We start from the raw sequence: 20,397 nt of genomic DNA, 5'->3' as shown, positions 1-20,397 counted from the left end.
TTCTCTTTTCTCTGATGAATGAAAAGTTTGTATGAAAAAGGGTAATTTTTAAATTATATTGAAACTGTTAAGAATGGCTCAAGTTAAATATAGCTTCACATAAAGGAATTTTTCTGAACTGTATATTTGGACTTGAGTTGCACATGGAAGATATTTTGGAAAGACTAAAATAGTGGGTCTAGATTACTTATAAACCCAAGTTTCTACTTGTTCCTTGGGTCTTCCAACTCATTAAATCAGTAATATCCATTACTTTTGGGGAAGGAATGACCCAGCTGAGAGCAATACAGTCATCATTCGGCTTTGAACATTCAAATAGAATTGGTTACATCCATAGCAAGATAGTCTTGAAGTAAGCACCTTTTGCTTGCAAAAGCCATTCTTTTTTGAGAAAGAAAAAAAAAACGGATGTGTGTTATGATTTTCTTATAAGTCAGAATTTGGAGTGGGGATCATGGAGCAGAACAGAGCAGAGCAGAGAACAGGTCAGAACATATGGGAAGTTCCCATAATATGGGAAGGACAAAACCTCCCAGTACTGGAGAGAATCATTGCAAGAGAAGAAGTTCAAGAAAGCTGACAGAATACCTTCAGCTCTGTATCCTACCACCTTAAGGTGGCATCTTGAAACTGGGAGGGGAGAAGTAAAATATTTATAGATGTGTCTGAGTTCAAGAACATTGCAAGTCGGTACTCCCATTTACTTGGGAAAAGCCTGGGAGGTTGCAGAACGTTTGTCGTGGCAAAATGTCCAACATGATGCTGGAATGGTAGAGGACCAATGACTGATGGGAGAGGCTGAGGGTTCGTGGGTGGAGCCCTGCATCCTGCACAGTGCAGCAGAGAGATCAGCTGAAGGCTTCTTCTTCCCCATTCCCTCTCCACTATCCCTATCCTGGGAGGACCAATGGACCAAAGGAGGATGCAGAACGTGGAGACCTCACCACCAAGGCACAGTGGCAAGTTCCATGGTCAACAACAGTGGGTGCCAACCTGACACCATAAAAATCCAAGCCAGGGAAATCAGTGTCACTAGCAGAGGATTCCCAGTAGACTGGGCAAATTACAGGACATCTCAGCAGAAGCCAGAGAGAACCCAGAGGATAAAGGAACCAGTTGCTCCTCTTCACACAGACAACACCATCTGGGGAAGAAGGAAGAGGAAAAAGAATGATTTCCTTTTAATTGTCAAGTTAAAAAATTTTTGTTTTGCCATCAGTAAGAATGAGGCTTTTAAAGAAAATATAATCAGGGATAGAAAGTAAAGTGAGTTGTAGAATATAAATTTCATCCCCACTACAGAAAGTATTAGTTAATATAATCATTCTGTGTTCAAAAGTACATAAAAGGTTGCGTTTTCAAAGGTCTGGAAATGGGGCAGTTTATAAACACAGTTCATTCAGCCCAGTGTGGACCACACGCCCCCAGAACCCTAGTGTCTGGAGATTTTTAACCTAATTGTTCACCTGACTCCAACTTCTCTCCTTCACATCCTATCCTGCATATCTCTGCCCACATAATCATCCGCCTGCAGTCTGCCTCCTTTGTCAACTAGTTCCCTAATTCAAGAAGCTCAAAGCTGCATTTGTTTATACCTAGAAGGACTGTGATTCACTCTTAAGGTTTATTTGTTTCTTGCTTTCTTGCTAATTTTTGTTCCTTTTGAACAGTTCTAATTATAACATAGCAAGTTGGGAGTAGTTTGTTCTGTAATTTTTAGCCACAGAAGATGACTATTTGTAATCAGTTTTCTTCCTGTGCCTTTACTGTTATTCGAAACATAATATGTATTTTTTGACATGAAGATACAATTGTTTTAATAAAGAATCAAGCTGACCAAAGCAGGAAGTGTATATAACCCTTCAACTACTACTGCTAAGCAGTCGAATTCAATGACCACACTGAAACTTGAGAAGAGCATGCTTACAATTTAGCTTTGTGGTATATTGAAGTCTTGTGTGTCAGTTTGCCTGTTTCATGGGATTTGTAAGCCGAAAGTTCTTGATGCTAACTTAATACAAACAAGAAAAATACTCTTCACAGAGTGTGCTGACCATATGTGGGATTCATTTGATGATGCTTTTCATTTTCTTTATAAAACCTATCTCAGGACCACGGGTGGTTATTTTTCAGAAGTTTAAGTCACGAAAATGAAGTTACATCGTGGTGAACCATAGGACCCATCGTCTCTGAGGGCTTACATTTCAGACTCAGCTAACCTAAACTGAATTCCTACTCTATCACAAATAACTAAGCTCAATTCTGCTGTGTTATGTTATGCATTCATTTAATCATCGTCCAGTTTTCTTTCCCACTGTGGGTTACATGTGCTAGGTACACATGTTGAGATGGAAAGCATAATTTTGGAATTCAAGCAGTGTAGAGAGTAGTCAGGGAGTTGGACCAATAAACAGGTAAATATTAGGCTAAAGATTTATACAGGTTGATCTTGGGGCCTAGAGGATGAGATGATTCAACTTGGAGGTGGTCAGGGAAGGGTTCCTTGAGTGTTAATGAATTAATCCGTATTATCTAAGTAAACAGAGGAAGAAGGCATTCAAAACAAAGGGGAAGAATGAAGGTGACACCTTTAGAGAATCTCAAAGACTTTGAAGTGATCAGAACATAAGACGCATGTTGAGGAAGTGGCTAGATATGAGAGTTGAAAAGTAGGGTGGAAGCCAGATCATAAACTATCTCAGGATTAACCTCACAAGAACTCTGTCAGGTAGGTGGTGTCATGCCTGTTTTATAGATGAGGAAACAGACTTGGGGAGCTTAAGCATCTTGCCTGTGGCCACACAGTAAGCAGCAGAGTTGGATCTTCTGACCACAGATCCAGTGCTTTTCTCACTACCACAGCAAAGGAGTTATTGGACTTCTCAATGGCCACTTTTGTTTTTAACAGTATGATCAGTCATAAAATATGATCAGTCATAAAATGTGAGCGAGTATTGAATTAGAACTGCATTGTGGTTATGAACAATGCTATTTAGATAAACTACTCAAAAGCTGGGGTGAAGTGAGAGTAGCATCGACCTACATACACTACCAAATGTAAAGTAGATAGCTAGTGGGAAGCAGCCGCATAGCACAGGGAGATCAGCTCGGTGCTTTGCGAAGACTTAGAGGGGTGGGATAGGTGGGTGGGAGGGAGACACAAGAGGGAGGAGATATGGGGATATATGTATACGTATAGTGATTCACTTGGTTATAAAACAGAAACTAGCACAGCGTTGTGAAGCAATTATACTCCAATAAAGATGTATAAAAAATGTATTAATAATAGTAATAGTTCTTGCTCTTATTGTAACAGGTAAGAAGTTCCTATCTACCTCCATAGCCATATGCTTATAGTTTGTATTGAGCATGAGATATTTTAAAACTGTTTCTACCACATGTATGGAACAGTACTTAGTTTAGTCTTTCTGAATGCCCACTTGTCCAGAAGCCTGGAAGGTGAGATCAGATAGCTGAGGGAATAGGCCTAAAGGATAGGGCAGACTGGAAGGGTGGCCTCATGTGGATTTTTATTATATGAGGCTGGTCAAAATCATTGCTTAATTTCTTCAGGAATAAGGATCCAATACTACTGAATGGTTTAATGTCTTACAGTGCCTTTACAACAGCGAAACATTAAAAGAATTTATTTTAGAACTCAAGACAAAACAAGACAAGACAAAATTCACCCATGTCTTATGCTCCTTTGGGGACCACACATATGGAATAATCTTTTTTAAGGGCAAATTGATTAACCTAGGGCCCATTCTCCCTAGGAGAGGTCCATGTTAGGCTTTAGCCAGGTGTATGTGTGTATGTAATTTATCTGAAATGGAGTGAGGGAACCTATAGGATTCCTTATATTATTATTTTTTTTAATATGTAACAAGATTATTTAAAGGGACCCAATAAAGCATGAAAAATTAACAGACATTTCCAGTGTGACACCACAAACTGAGTGTGTGTGTGTGTATATGTGTGTGTGTATTTATGCGTGTTTGTGGGTGGCCTCAGATTACTTTTAATCTGTAGTGTTGAATTCTCCAAAGTTGATCCTAAGTAAGCATGCAAGAGGTTTTAGAAGACATTTCATGTTAACATTTGACAACTTTTTTTTTTAAATATTAAGGAAGGATTTTCATAAAGTAACATACTGATTCCATCATGTCATCCAAATGGTAGTATCAGCATTTTGTTCCAGAACAATAAAGCTTTCAGACCTATAATGTTTAACATGTGAATTTTAAACACAATATTTTAATTATGATGAAATTAAATCAGTACCACATCATTAGTCTCTCTGCTTGTGCAGATGAATAGAACTGTGGTATTTTAGTTCAGTTTAGCTGGTTAAGGTTAGCAGTTCCTGCTTTTTAAAATTTGTGAGGGTTACTAAATCTCTTGATAAACCCTTCCTTCCACTACAAAAATGTTTTTGGGTAATTGAGAATAGAACATGAGTTACTAAATAACACTAGAAGCTAAAGTAATATACCACGTAATAGCCATGAAATGCAAGGAGCATTGTTATAAAGTTTGTATTAAATAAAGAGCCAGAGTATAGAAAGATGATTCAACCATAAAAAAATTAATTAATTTTATGTTGAACAATAAAATTAAAATCTGGGAATCATGTTTGCATCATCTGTAAAATTTTTGCACATCCTCAACTGTTTAAGTGTTTATTTCTTTTAAAGAGTAGCTCTGGGGAATTCCCTTGTGGTCCAGTGGTTAGGACGCCGCACTTTCACGGCCGGGGCCGGGTTTGATCCCTGGTGGGGAAACAAATAACCCCTCAAGCCACGTGGCGTGGCAAAAAAAATAACAAACAAAACAAACAAAAAAGTAGCTCTGAAGTTCCTTTTATTTTGCTCAAATTATTGACCTCAAAATGTAAATTTCAATTTAATAATATTGAATCTAATCTAAGCAATACAGTTTTAGAATAGTAATTAAATATCAGTATTTATCTTTCTATGAAAGATATGGAGAAAGGTATAAGTAAAAAATTTATAATCTTAACTTCTCTGAGCTGAAGGTTTTATTGATTTTTATGCATTTGGAGAATATTTTTTGATATATTTTCCACCCTTTGGCAAATCTATTTTGAAACCACTTCTACTTTTAAGAGTAAAGAAAATTCTAAAATTCTATGTTTAATCTCTTTAGAAAGAATTCTTATAACTTAGCATATGATAAAAAATTTTTAAACCAAATGTAAATTCAGATTTACAAAGTAGTATCATCAAATCCTGTGATTTACCAGCCACCTATTTATTTGATTGAAAAGTCATTTTCTGCAACATCCATTGTTTCGATAACCTTTGGAAACATTTCAGTCACACCCGGTAATGCACCGTAGTGCAAGTCTACCATGTTTTTAAAAATTATGTAGTTTCTTGCACATTATTTATTTATTTATTTATTTTTAAATCATCTTTATTGGAGTATAATTGCTTTACAATGGTATGTTAGTTTCTGCTTTATAACAGAGTGAATTGGCTATATGTATACATATATCACCATATCTCCTCCCTCTTTCATCTCCCTTCCACCCTCCCTATCCCACCCCTCTAGGTGGTCATAAAGCACCAAGCTGATATCCCTGTGCTATGCAGCTACTTCCCACTAGCTATCTATTTTATATTTGGTAGTGTATATAAGTCCATGCCACTCTCTCACTTCGTCCCAGCTTACCCTTCCCCTTCCCTGTGTCCTCAAGTCCATTCTCTACGTCTGTGTCTTTATTCCTGTCCTGCCCCTAGGTTCTTCAGAACCATTTTGTTTCTTTTTTTTTTTTTTTTAGATTCCATATATGTGTTAGCATATGGTATTTGTTTTTCTTGTTCTGACTTACTGCAGTCTGTATGACAGACTCTAGGTCCATCCACCTCACTACAAATAACTCAGTTTCGTTTCTTTTTATGGCTGAGCAATATTCCATTGTATATATCCATCTTTCTTATCCATTCATCAGTCGATGGACACTTAGGTTGCTTCCATGTCCTGGCTATTGTAGATAGAGCTGCAATGAACATTGTGGTACATGACTCTTTTTGAATTATGGTTTTCTCAGGGTATATGCCCAGTAGTGGGATTGCTGGGTCGTATGGCAGTTCTATTTTTAGTTTTTGAAGGAACCTGCATACTGTTCTCCATAGTGGCTGTATCAATTTACATTCCCACCAAGAGTGCAAAAGGGTTCCCTTTTCTCCACACCCTCTCCAGCATTTATTGTTTGTAGACATTTTGATGATGGCCATTCTGACTGGTGTGAGGTGATATCTCACTATAGTTTTGATTTGCATTTCTCTAATGATTAGTGTTGTTGAGCATTCTTTCATGTGTTTGTTGGCAATCTGTATATCTTCTTTGGAGAAATGTCTATTTAAGTCTTCTGCCCATTTTTGGATTGGGTTGTTTGTTTTTTTGATATTGAGCTGCATGAGCTGCTTGTAAATTTTGGAGATTAATCCTTTGTCAGTTGCTTCATTTGCAAATATTTTCTCCCATTCTGAAGGTTGTCTTTTGGTCTTGTTTATGGTTTCCTTTGCTGTGCAAAAGATTTGAAGTTTCATTAGGTCCCATTTGTTTATTTTTGTTTTTATTTCCATTTCTCTAGGAGGTGAGTCAAAACGGATCTTGCTGTGATTTATGTCATAAAGTGTTCTGCCTATGTTTTCCTCTAACAGTTTGATAGTGCCTGGCCTTACATTTAGGTCTTTAATCCATTTAGAGTTTATTTTTGTGTATGGTGTTAGGGAGTGTTCTAATTTCATTCTTTTACATGTAGCTGTCCAGATTTCCCAGCACCACTTATTGAAGAGGCTGTCTTTTCTCCATTGTGTTTTTTTGCCTCCTTTATCAAAGATAAGGTGACCATATGTGCATGGGTTTATCTCTGGGCTTTCTATCCTGTTCCATTTATCTATATTTCTGTTTTTGTGCCAGTTCTATACTGTCTTGATTACTGTAGCTTTGTAGTATAGTCTAAAGTCAGGGAGCCTGATTCCTCCAGCTCCGTTTTTCTTTCTCAGGATTGCTTTGGCTATTTGGGGTCTTTTGTGTTTCCATACAAATGGTGAAATTTTTTGTTTTAGTTCTGTGAAAAATGCCAGTGGTAGTTTGATAGGGATTGCATTGAATCTGTAGATTGCTTTGGGTAGTATAGTCATTTTCACAATGTTCATTCTTCCAATCCAAGAACATGGTATATCTCTCCATCTGTTTGTATCATCTTTAATTTCTTTCATCCACGTCTTATAGTTTTCTGCATACACGTCTTGTGTCTCCTTAGGTAGGTTTATTCCTAGGTATTTTATTCTTTTTGTTGCAGTGCTAAATGTGACTGTTTTCTTAATTTCACTTTCAGATTTTTCATCATTAGTGTATAGGAATGCCAGAGATTTCTGTGCATTAATTTTGGATCCTGCTACTTTACCAGATGCGTTGACTAGCTCTAGTAGTTTTCTGGTAGCATCTTTAGGATTCTCTATGTATAGTATCAAACAGTGACAGTTTTACTTCTTCTTTTCTGATTTGGATTCCTTTTGTTTCTTTTTCTTCTCTGATTGCTGTGGCTAAGACTTCCAAAACTATGTTGAATAATAGTGGTGAGAATGGGCAGCCTTGTCTTGTTCCTGATCTTAGTGGAAATGGTTTCAGTTTTTCACCATTGAGAACGATGTTGGCTGTGGGTTTGTCATATGTGGCCTTTATTATGTTGAGGAAAGTTCCGTCTGTGTGTGCTTTCTGGAGGGTTTTTAACATAAATGGGTGTTGAATTTTGTCGAAAGAGTTTTCTGCATCTTTTGAGGTGATCTTATGGGTTTTCTCCTTCAATTTGTTAATATGGTGTGTCACGTTGATTGATTTGCGTATATTGAGGAATCCTTGCATTCCTGGGATAAACCCCACTTGATCATGGTGTATGATCCTTTTAATGTGCTGTTGGATTCTGCTTGTTGAGGAATTTTGCACCTGTGTTTCTTGCATATTATTAATCTCTATTTTTTGATACTTTGATAACGGCTAATCATTTTGCAGATGCATACAAAGAATTGATCATATTGGGGACAGTTTGCAGTTCTTTAATTACCATTTCCTCTGAAAACTTTATCACTTTTAAATCCAAAAGATATGTATGACAGAATACATACACTTAAATTTGCAGCAAAGTGTCTACATGTGTTAATGGTATGATGTTAGGCCTGATTTAAATTTTTAGAAAAGTAATTTTGAATTGGTGCAATTAAAAAAAAAAACTATGTAAGACAATTTCACTGTTTTCCACAATTTCTGTTTAAGATGGCTGCTGATGCTGACTGAATGTATCTTTCACAACTAGATTCTGTTTTTGTGGTGGACTACCTGTTGTCATATCTGACATTGAATAAACTGAAGGACATTAATCTCATTAACAGTATTCAATAAGAATTTGTTATACCAATGATTTCATATTGAATTTGGACATATTTGTAAGAATCCAGTCACTAAGTCTTAAGTTAAAATGATTTTCTTTATCTTTCTTTCCAATAATTTCTGAAAGCTTTTAGTCAGAGTTGAAAAATTATTTATGCCATGTTAATGGTAAACATGTTTTCGAGAAATAAGATGTTTGCAAACCATGAGTTTCACCTACTCTCTGTTTTTCTTAACATATTTTTATAATTTATTGGTGACAGTTGATCACAAAGGAATTCACTCCAAAACTGCAGTTATTTTAAATATACTTATTTGTGTACTTAATGAATATTTTCAATGATTTGTGAGTGATGTTCCTCTGTAGATTAAATTTTTGATGGCAGGACACATTTGTATTGATTTAAAGTGTAGTATCCCAATTATCATTTATCTATTTAAATAGTAAAATGCTTTAAAATATATTTGTCTTTAAATTTTAATTATTTGAGATAAATTCTTACATATAGTATCACTTAATTTTTTGAATTTCACGCTGTATGCAGAATCCAGGCTTAAAACAGCAGTGTTCTCTATGAATACCTTAATGCCAGATCTCTATGAAGAAGACACGCAGTTGTTTCACCCAATTGCCATTAGCACTATGGCTTGACTTCCCCATTTCTGTGAAGCATTATAACTCAGACTTTTATTTTAACATTATTGCCAAGTAACTAAAGTTAGTAAGAACCCCAAATCATTGACTAAAGATCGAATTCTTGGAGGAGATAAGTTTGCAAAATTGTACAAGTGCCAACAAATGTTGTTTGTGTGGGTGTCCTTGGAATGGGAGAGGCAGAGCCCTAGTGGAATGGGTCTAAGTGTTCATAGGAGTGAGGAAACCAGTTGCATTGATCTTTCCAGAAGCTTGGCTGTAAATGGAAGGTCATAGGGATAATTAAAGGAGGATGTTGGACCAAAGATAGGGAGACTTGCACATTTCAGAGAAGGCATTAACAATGAGGAGGAAGAGGTTGCATATTCTAGAGAAAGAAAGAGTATAACAAATTGAGTAAGATCTTGAACATGAAGGAAATGGGAAGAGCTATATTCTGAACCTAGGAGAAAAGGTACCTTATGCTCTGAGACTGCCAGGAAGAAGGGAGAGAGAGGGGTGGATTAAAGGTGAAGGGACAGGAAGCAGAGGGAATTCCTGCTTTGTTCATTTTCTCAATTAAGTAGGAGGAAGAATTATTTGTGAATGGTCAGAGGAGAAGCAAGGCAATCGTGAGGGATGTGAGAATGGGAAGTTTTGGGATGGCTGTTCTCAGAATTGGAGGTGAGCTAGCCAACTAGGGCCAGGGAGGTAGTTAGCTGGGTGATGCTGAGACCCATTAATTTAACTAGCATTTCCTGAAGGCATGCTACCTGTTAAGTATCTGGTTGGGCTCTGGGGATACAGAGGTGAAAGACCTGGTCCTGGTCCCCAAGGAATTTACAGATATGAAAGTCACTAGTTTCCATGTGGTGCTGCTATGGGAGATGAGAGGAGGGACGTCTTTCTCAGCCTGGGGAGAAGAGAGAAGCTGATAAATTTCTCTTAAAGGAGACTTTCCTAGACCTTTACTTTACTTTTTAGCTTTACTTTATTCATTTGAGACACGATTATCTAGTTTTCAAGCAAATTAACATCAGAAGATTCTAAAGGTCTAAGTTATGCACTAGATGACATCTGACAGAACAATAGGACATAAACCACAAAATCTAAAAAAACCAAAAAAAAAACCCTAAAAAACCCCACTGACATCTTAGACTCTTTCAGTTGTTAGTGACCAAAATCCAATTGAAAATAGATTAAAGACAAAAAAGAATGAAGCTATAGATTCACACCATTGCTAATGTCTGGGAGTCATTCTGGTTTCAGGAATGGTTGCATTTAGGGGTTCAAGAAATGCCACCAGGGTCCTTGTCTTTCTACATTTTTGAGAAAGGAGCCTCTTTCTCCTGCAGTTCCATACCATCCTACCTATAAGCCTGTCTCCCTTTGGGAATAGTACTTTTCTTTTGCCAAAGCAGTGTGGCAGACTATTGAGCCCCAGGTGCAGGGAAGCTACATTTCCTATTGAACCTGGCCACTGAATCTGATGGGAAATATTTGCCTAACCATTACAAAACAAAACCAAAAACTGGTATTCTTCATATTTTTGTTAAAATTTGGATTAAAACTATAAAATCTACAATTAAAGCTTATCAGGAGTTTTTCTTGTGAATTAGTTGAGTACTTTTAAGGCTTTTTTCATTAGTTCTGAAAGCTTCACTATGATTAACCAAGTAGTCACTAACTACTTCAATATAATTCTAAATACACACCATGTGCAACTCTGGTGTTTAGAGTGAGTAATTTATAAACAGTAGAAAACAAATTTGCATTAGAATGTTAGATGTGGATGGAGACTAAATCACATGTGCTTGTTTGAGAAATAATTTTTGTGGTTATACAGCTCTGAATAGATAAAGCATTATAAATTCTTCATTGTGGGGTCCCTTTAACATTCAAATGTACTGGCCTCTTAACAGAGATCTTGAAGATTTTGAATTTAGTATAATCCAAATGACTATTAAACACTTTTTCTAATAATGTTTAATATAAATGGGAAACTACCAGATAGTAAAAATTTAATATTCTTAAAGAGATTTTTAAAAAGTCAAAACACAGTAGCATAAGCCTAACTTCAGACTATGTTATGAACAAGGGAATTTCTATTTGGGGAAGTTTGGAAAATAACATGTATGTCCTACATGATTTATCATCATGAGTCATTTAATGTGCCCTATTGCATATATTTGAATTTCTTTTCTTCCTGTTGTTAGACTAATGACCAAGGATACCTACAAAATATATCGTTTCCTTTACCTGATTTACTTTAATCCCTTTACAGCCTCAACGGCATTCATCTGTAGGTGATCAATTTAATTGTATTATTGATGTTGCTCTTATAATAAGTCAAGTAAGAAAATACATGCATGGCAAAGCACACCATGCTGTGTTTTGGTAGTTCAAATTTATCACTATGATTAATGACAGTGATAACTATTATTATTTTTGCATCATTTAGCATTGACATTTTTGACATAAGAAACCATCACCACAATCAAGGGAATGAACATATTTATCCATTTAGTATTAATTTTTAATGCTTGGATTTTGAGACTATGTTTGAGAACAGTTTGAAGGATGAAACCATTAGGATTATTACTGATTACCAAATAAATGTCCTGGTATGGAAGATATAAAACAATATAAAAAGTTTAGAATTTGTGTACAGCCTACAGTAGAAAATGCAGGCTTATGACCTTATCTTCACAGTCAAAATATTCTCTCCCCTCCTTCCTAAAATACACTTAACTAGATAAGGTTACAGTTCCGGTCACCAAAGTTGTTTTTGTTTTTGGTTTTTTAATTAGAGCAGGGCATTTTTCCCTCTAGGTTCCTAGTTAGAGGTTGAAGCTCTGTAAAACAAAGTAAGAACCACTGTTATATAAGCACTGCATGTAGGCAAGGTAGGTTTAGTTTTAAAGGTAGTTCAGAATATTAAAGATTAGAATATGAAAGCTAATAGTCTGGGTAATGTTTTCAAGAAACGCTTCTCCACAAAAACCAAAGCAAAGATTAAGGCTAGGTGCTGAAGACACAAAGGAACGGTAAGCAGTAAGCATTAAAATTTCACCAGGGACATTTTCTTGAGCAAAGACTGAATATATAAGACCCCTGTCTCTGTAAAGTGGGTGTGCAAATGAAGAAAGATTGAGTGAGATGCTTTGGTTCTGCCCAGGGGTAGGAGCAAGACACACAGATAAAAGATGGCTCTCCTTTAAAAAGCTCTAAAGTGAAGCCCCAAACTCACTTCTCCCTAGTCATTGAGATTATTCTGTTTATTTATTTTTAATTTCCTTGCTCAAGAAGATGAAAGAGCAAGTAGGAAAATCTGGGCAAAGAAGAGTATGTGTAGGCATACTAAAATATGTCTGCAAAGAGGTAAGAACACAAAATATAAAATGCTATGTAGCCTGACACATTCAGAAGTGATCTCAAATTTCATTCTGAGATTTCTAGCAGCCAGCAAAAAGAAGGAAACCAGATCACTTACAAGCATCAGGGTTTTCATAAGATTAAAGTAAACAGTTGTTCTAGAGAAGCAAAATTCTTCACTGGCACTAAAGAGACACATTTCTCTTGTTGGTCCTTATAGAGTTAGGGAAATGGTGGTTTCTTTCCTTTTGTCTCAAATGTTATGTAGAATCTTCTGATTTCCAAAGTACTAAATGAAAGTTCTCAACGATAAGGTGAAAGATAAAAAATTTTACCGACATTATTTAATCCCTAGAAAAATGCTTCTGACATTTTGAATCATGGAATAGATTATTGTTTTGAGCACCAACTAAGTGCCAATAATACCCAAGGTTCTGTCAGCCTTTGGAAACCAATGATACTGAACATGTTTTATGGATGCTGTTTTGCAGTTTGCAAAGTACTTTCCCATTTATTATCACATCAAATTTTTACAGTGTGTCTGCAGAGTAGATAGTATTTTCCCTACTGAGAGCAGTCTGCATACTGGTTTGAGGTCAAGGGACTTACTTGCTTAATCTCACACAGCATGGAAGTGGTATAGTTGGGACTCAAACTAGAACCAAATCTTTCTTAAGATAGTGTATTTTCCCCACTGCAGCAAATACAATTCAATTTTGCAAGGAAAACCTCTCACTTAATCATTTATCACACGCATAGACCTTTCTTTCCAAGACTTATTTCATATGTTAGTAGCATATTTTCATCGATTGCTTTCATCTTGATAGTGTAGAATAGGTTGGGGGAATGATAAGCATAATAAAATCACTTCCATTTATCAAGTACTGTACCATTGTTTCATTTGGTTATTACAATAGACCTATGAAGCCAGTCTCATTGCTCACATTTTGCAAATGAAGAAACTGATGGCAGAAGAAATAAAAAAGTAACAGAGCTGGCATGTGACAGAGTCAGAATTCTAACCAGGTCAGGCCGACTCCAAAGATGTTGTTCTTGATCATCATGCTGTGTGGCTTGTCAGCTTTCATGATATTAATCAAGCCAGTGTGCATGACGGTAGAGTTAATTAAGTGTGAGACCACTGTTGCTCTACCCTTATCAGGAAAGTTATAGAAAGCATAGCTATCTGCATGGGCTACTAGGTAAATACGTACCTACTCTCTAGGGCAAATTAATGTTGGCAAACAGGAGAATCTTCTTAACCAGATTTTGTATCTTGTATTTAAGAGCAGGGCTTTGGGGGTTCCTAAGGTGAAGCTGCCAGTGTAATTTCCATTAGGTCCTTAAAGTGAGTAATGAAGGGAATGCACTTGCACATCTGATCATGGGGGACTGATTGTAGATGTCACAGTAGAATCTCCACATTAGCAGCTTCTTCCTACCCTTCACTATGGTGTTTGAGATAGTAAATGGGTGCTGTCATTTTCAGTTCAGCTGACCAAGGGAAATCACGGTTTTAGCAAGAAGAGGATGAACCATATCCCTCTTATTTTAGATTTCAAAGCACTCATTTTTCTCTCTAACTGTTCCTATCCACACATACTCCCATGCTTTCAGTTTATTGTTGTGTACATGTTTTATGTCTTTCTTCAGGTGCTATGGTAGCCTCTCTATTGTGTGCAAAAATTAGAAAAATAATTATGCTCCTACCTTAAAGGAATTTATGATCCTGCAGAGAGCAAGGAGGAAAGACAAGAGTTTCAGATGAAAAATCTTCAGGCTATATAAGCCAAATGCCCAAGAAAAATAGAACCATGAAGAGTAAATGCATTAGTAAGCAGAGAGATGCAAGGGAAAACAATGATAAGATGTCAGTTTACACTGAATAAAGTAGCAAGACTTAGAAGGCTGGATAGAGCCACATGTTGGCAGAGATGTGGGTATGTAGAGGCCGATGTGCACCTCTGTTGAGAGTGCATATTAGTGCAGACATTCTGGAGAATGGTTTGACAGTACTTGGTCGATAAGACTTACCTATTACGTAAGTCCCCTACATATGAACCTTCAAGTTGCAAACTTTCAAAGATGCGAACGTGCATTCCATCAACATCAGGTGTGAGTGAAATCGCAGCTTGCCCTCCATCTCCTATTGCTGAGGATCCTTCAGCTCTACCATCTCCCACCTCCTCTCCCCACTCCAGTCAGTAACGCTTCTTTCCTGTTCACTTGGTGCCAGCCCCTGTAGCCAGCTTTGTACTGCACTGCTGTACTTTTCAACGTACTGTATTGTAAGATTAAAAATGTTTTATTTTTTGTGTTCGTTTTTTTACATATTATTTGTGTGAAAAGTATTATAAACCTATTACAGTACAGTACTATATAGCCAATTGTGTTAGTTGGGTACCTAGGCTAACTTAACTGGACTTACGAACAAATTGGACTTATGAACATGGTCTCAGAACAGAACTCGTTCGTATGTAGAGGACTTACTACTGTGACCCTGCAATTCTACTGTTTGGTTATATCCCAATAACAATTCCCAGACAAGTCCATGAGGGGTCATGTATGATCTACTGTTTGGTTATATCCCAATAACAATTCCCAAACAAGTCCATGAGGGGTCATGTATGAAGATATTCTTTTCTGGTGGCCAGGAGTTCATTGTCAAGAGTGTGGGTAAAATGTAGGCAATGCACATCATAGAGTATTATGCAGCAGTTAGAAATACCCATAGCAACACAAAAGGATCACGAAAGAGCACGGAGAAGTAGAGGAACCAGAATGAGATCGATCACAGTATTCATTTAAATAAGTTTGTGTGTGCATAAAAACAATACATATTTTCCAAGAATAATTATTAATAAAAAGATACAAACTTAGTATATTAGAATGTTTTCCTATGGGAAGAGGAGACTAGGAATGGGGATTGGGAATAAAAGGGAAAATAAATATAATTCAGGGACTATTCATGAAGCAATGATTATAATTTGTGATAGTAAATGAGTATTATGTTCAATTCAACCCTCTACAGCAGAAATAACAAAAATTGTGGGGATTCAAGGCAGTAAAAGGTCAGAACTTGAAGAGTTCAGGAAGTATTTCATGAGGAAGTGGCATTTGATCTGTGTCTTGAAGGATGGGTAAATTTGGACAGAGATTGGAAAAGATGGGATGCTGGTACAGGTAGTACATATTGGGACGTATGATGAGAGCCTTCCAGGGAATAGCATCAGGACCAGCAAATGCTTGGCAATACAGTGGCGGGGGCCAAGGGTTCAGTGAGGAGAGAGGGGTTCACTTTGGTTGGAACATAGGGTACAGGTGCGGCAATGCAATAATAGCTAACGTGTAGGACTAAGTGTGAGGCTGTTTGCTGAGTCCTTTATGCATCTTTCCTAATTAATCCTCACAATGGCCATATCACATCTGTAATCTACTCATCACCACCACCACCACCACCACCACCATCATCATCACCATCTTTACAGATGGGGAAACCATGTCTTAAAGAGGTAAGTAACCTTCCAGCCACACATCCTATAAGTGCTGGTCATGAAGAGAAGCCAGTATATTTGACCCCAGAGCCTGTGCTCTTAGCCCATATGCTAGACTTCCTTTCACGGCCATGCTCTCTATTCCTCCGTCAGGGTAGATGCAGAGGGGCCTGGGTAGTGAAGTGGTTAAAGTAGTCCAAACTCAGCCCTATGCTATGTATGGCTTTAATTATCCCTTACTGCTGATTAATTTGATAGCAAAAGGATGTTCGAGAAGGAAGCTGCCCATATTTTTAAAAAGGCCTTTCTGCTCATGTGTCTCTCATTGAAACGATGGCGGGGCCAGTGCCAACATCAAGCTACGTCAGGAGAGAACATTTAGAAGCGCCCTGCTAACCCTGTTAGAGCTATGCCTTCTGAAATCCCTCCAAGTAACAAATGGGTAAGAACAGAAGGGGCAAAACGGCCTTTCAACTACAAAGACAGAGGGTTAGGCTACAGAGAACCCTATTTATCATGCTGCCTTGATACTGTTAAACTCCAGACTTCAATGCAGTTAAAGATGGGAGAAATGGCCACATCTATAAGGCAGGGTTCCTTGCCTTAGCTTATTGAACTAGAATATAGGACATCTCATTCTGGTCGATATAGGGATATATTTGGTTTGTTGGAAATGAATAGCCAGGCCAGTGGCTGTGACTGTTCCCACATTTTGGAAAGTGGCATTTGCAGCATGAGAAACTGTTATGTATAGAAGTCCACCCACGGAAAACAAAAGCCAAAATGTTTAGAAGGGGCTTTTAGTGATAGCCTATGAGACCTGACGTTTCAAAAGGTCTGTTTTTCATTTATGCCTTCCTCTTTCTTGCATCTCTACCCATTTCTCAAATTCTTCCTTTGCTATTTACTTATCACAACATCTGGGATTGGGCTTCCAGCACCTGCTATAGGAAGCAGAATTTTCCTGCTAAAACATGCTCTTAAATGGCAGAATTTAAATTAATATTTCTTATTTAGTTCAAAAAGAGTATGTTTTAAAATCTGGTTCTAAACAAACATGCAGCTTAAGAAACAATAGCAACAAAATAATTATAACAGAAGAGATACCCAAACCTGAAGATCTTTATAAAAGAATAAAACAAATGGAGGACTCCACACACAGACTGAAAACAGACTCTTCATAGTTTAGACCTGGAAGACTCTACAGTACATCTGTTTAACATCTTGCAGTTTGAAGAACTCTGCCTTGAAAAACCTTCTGTACCAATGACACACAGAATAAAAGGTTATGTTATGACTTTCAGATGGAAACCTGCAAAAGTTTATCTGCTGGACTAAACCATTAACCCTTACTATTTCTGATTCCAACTGTTACAAAGATTTCTCATGTGTGAATTATAATTAACATTTTAAGTTTACATCTGAAACAGCAGAAAGAATTTTTAGTTGGAGAGAGAGAACGTGCTGTGGAATGAATTGAATGTTTGAGTTGTGATGTCCAAATGGAACTAAAATCTCCCCAATCGGGATTTTATAGAGTGCATTGGAATAATAAGCATACATGCTTATATATTGGATTGGGAACAAAAGCACCCTATTTGAAATAGGAACATGTTACAAAACCTCCATCCGTGGCAACATTCATTGAAAGTTTTGTTGAAAGAACAGGATTCTGTTTTCTTCCAAGCTTGGGTGCCGAAAAATGCATTGATGTGGCAAAAATCATCCTGGGTAAGGAGGTACTGTCATTTGGAATAAAGTAGTAGAAAAATTGGAAATCCCTTTTGTGATCAGTTTGCTACCAGAATTGTATTGTCTTTGCTTACAATTTACTTGGCTCTTGGGGGTAAAAATAAAGAAGAGCAGTTTGTACACATAATGGCTTCTCCAGTTTTTAGCTGTCATGTGGATGTGCATTTCCTTGATTTGCAGGAAGGAGGTATTTGCTGCTTCTCCTACCACACAGGAGGCTCACTGCCAGCCTCTTGCCTCTGTGCCCCCAGCATCCAGCAGACACATCTCTGAAATGCTATTTGAAGCTCACTGTGCAGCAAGTGTGTGTGTGTGAGCAAAGGAGAGGTATCATTTCCTTCAGAGACACACACTCACCCTCGAACACAGACGAAGCAAGAGTCTGCTATGCAAGGGGCTTGCTGCAAGCGATTTTTCCATGTGCATTTTATTATGCTGAAGCTGACCGTGGTGACAAGTTACACATTAAATAACTATCTGTCTTTTCTGAAATTTCACATTCTCTTCTCTTTGTAGCGAAAGTGATGTAATACTCTATGGCTTGTGTAAACGATATTATTTAATTAGAGGGTGTCGTTTTCCCTTGCATACCATGAAAGCTGCATTCTCCTCGCTTGGATGCACCATGGACTTGGTCGCATTGTGATTACCTGTGCTCCTGGGGACGGTGAGGTGCATATACGGACACCATTGGTAGCCAGAAGTTTTCACTGGGGAAATAACTTTAGTATACTGTTATTAATTTGGTTTAGAAAATAGCTACAGAGTGCTCAGACGAATAAGATGTAGCAGAACACATGGTCTTGGTTATTCAATAACTATCCCTCTGCAAAGGAAACATGGTCTATTTCCCATTTGAGAAGGAGCTTACAACAAACTAGTAAATATGGGAAAAGGGCTACACATGTACTATAATTTTATTGAATTGTTCTCCTCAGGCGCTTATAGAGCCCTGCCCCACTCCACACACTCACACAGCAGGTCCACATAGATGTATTCCCAGCTGGTATTAGCATAATCATTACCACACTATAAACAAGCTGGTGGAAAAAATAGCCTGAGAGATTTAGATGGCTTGTTTTATAAGTGAAGGCAGGTGGGGATGGAGAACCAGAGAGTTTTGGAAGAAATTCTCCTTTTTCTCCCTCTTTAGAAATAATAGGTTAGAGCACATAAACCTCAATTAATAGCATGGAATGAGGAGGTAGAGTTGAAAGGAGTCATGACATATTCAGTATTACTGGATAAAAGTCAGGGAAAGGTTCACCACGGAGCCCCTCCCCTGGAAGGAGTCCTCATTTGATGATGGAAATGTTGAGCCTCTCTTTTTTCTTTTCTATTGGATCACAAGTAGAATACTTTTCTTCTGGTTTAGTATAGTTCCTGTTGGTCAGGGTCTCTGGCTCTTTCTTCCTTTCTCTATTGTACTTTTTCCTGGAGTTGACTAGATGAGAAATCCGGACTTAATAGCTTAATTCCAAGTTTTCTGCCAAGACCAGAAATAAAATCTGATGTAAAATATGGCCTTACCTGAAAGCTTCAGGACATTAAATGCTGTTAGATCCAGGTTTAGTTGTAAAAAAAAAAAAAAGCACCCAAGACAAAGGAAGGAAAAAGACTTTATGAAAGGAAGGACTGGTCCATTTGTCCACGTTCTAAGAGATCAGGCAACAGGCTGAAAAGAGATTTAGTGTGCCGTCCCTTTTTCCGTCTTTCTTTTTTTTCTATTGATTTTTCCAGGCATACGGAGAATAACTAAGTAGTATGCCAGCCACAGAAGAATCATGGGTGTGTTCTTTCAAACTTCTGACTCAGGAAATACCCAGAAAACTGTATGATTTGGGTGAAGGTGGTATTGGTGGATGTGGGTGAGGCAGTACACTCTCTGTGGGTTTATTACTTCTTCTGTGGCCTAGTGATTTGTTTGTAAGATTGTCCTAATTTGATCAGATGGGCTTAACCATGAGTATCTATAAAATTCATAGATAGAATTTTATATATAAGAATTTTATATAATCTTATTTTATATATAAGATTCATATGTAATGTGGATCACATGAATTTCAACATCCGAGGAAGTTAATCTTCAGATACAGTACTCAGGTGCTTCTCAAATTTGACATGAGATTTCTATTTGGAATAAAGTTAAGGCTTTTTCCTCCTAGGCTAGCTTAGACTCAGATATAGGAGGCCATTAAGCAGAGCAGACCTATGGGAAGGGAATGCACACATATCAAACTGGCATGACTGTCTGGTCTACTGGAACCTCACCTAATGCTTGTGCAATAACTTCAAATTGCATCAAGTCCTAAAGTGACTTAATGTTTCATTATAAATAAATTATCTGATATGAAATGTGTTATTCCTCTAAATTGGCTTTTTCCATGATTAAGAAAGAGGATTGGATTAAAACAGGTCTGTTTCAAAGTAATGTGCCCATTTTTCCATTATATGTTTGCAAAGTTAATAAAGTAATTGATATTGCAAAGACTTTGCCAAAAGGCAGGGCATTTCCAGGCCTTACTTACAATTAAACCGTGATGTCCAAAAGAGATTGCTTAATGTATTATTTATTGAGCACTGATGGAATATTCAGTATAGTATAAGAACAAAGTTAAGCCAGTGTATTCACGGTTTGAATAAAAGCATCTAAATATTGTTTCCTATCATAGTAGAATCTTAGATTTATAGAACAGAAAAGGACCGTGGAGGATTTCTGGT

The 20,397-nt window shown here is 37.2% G+C and overlaps 1 protein-coding gene across 2 annotated transcripts in view; it reads left to right on the top strand.

The window, feature by feature from the left end:
- Positions 1-20,397, top strand: part of SUGCT (succinyl-CoA:glutarate-CoA transferase) — a 688,910-nt gene that overhangs the window by 345,854 nt on the left and 322,659 nt on the right. The gene's annotated exons all lie outside the window — the stretch shown is intronic.

This window comes from Monodon monoceros, unplaced genomic scaffold (assembly GCF_005190385.1).
Source record: "Monodon monoceros isolate NGI ecotype Baffin Bay Population unplaced genomic scaffold, NGI_Narwhal_1 Super_Scaffold_2, whole genome shotgun sequence".
Taxonomy (NCBI): domain Eukaryota; kingdom Metazoa; phylum Chordata; class Mammalia; order Artiodactyla; family Monodontidae; genus Monodon; species Monodon monoceros.
This window is presented reverse-complemented; position numbering and strand designations above follow the sequence as displayed.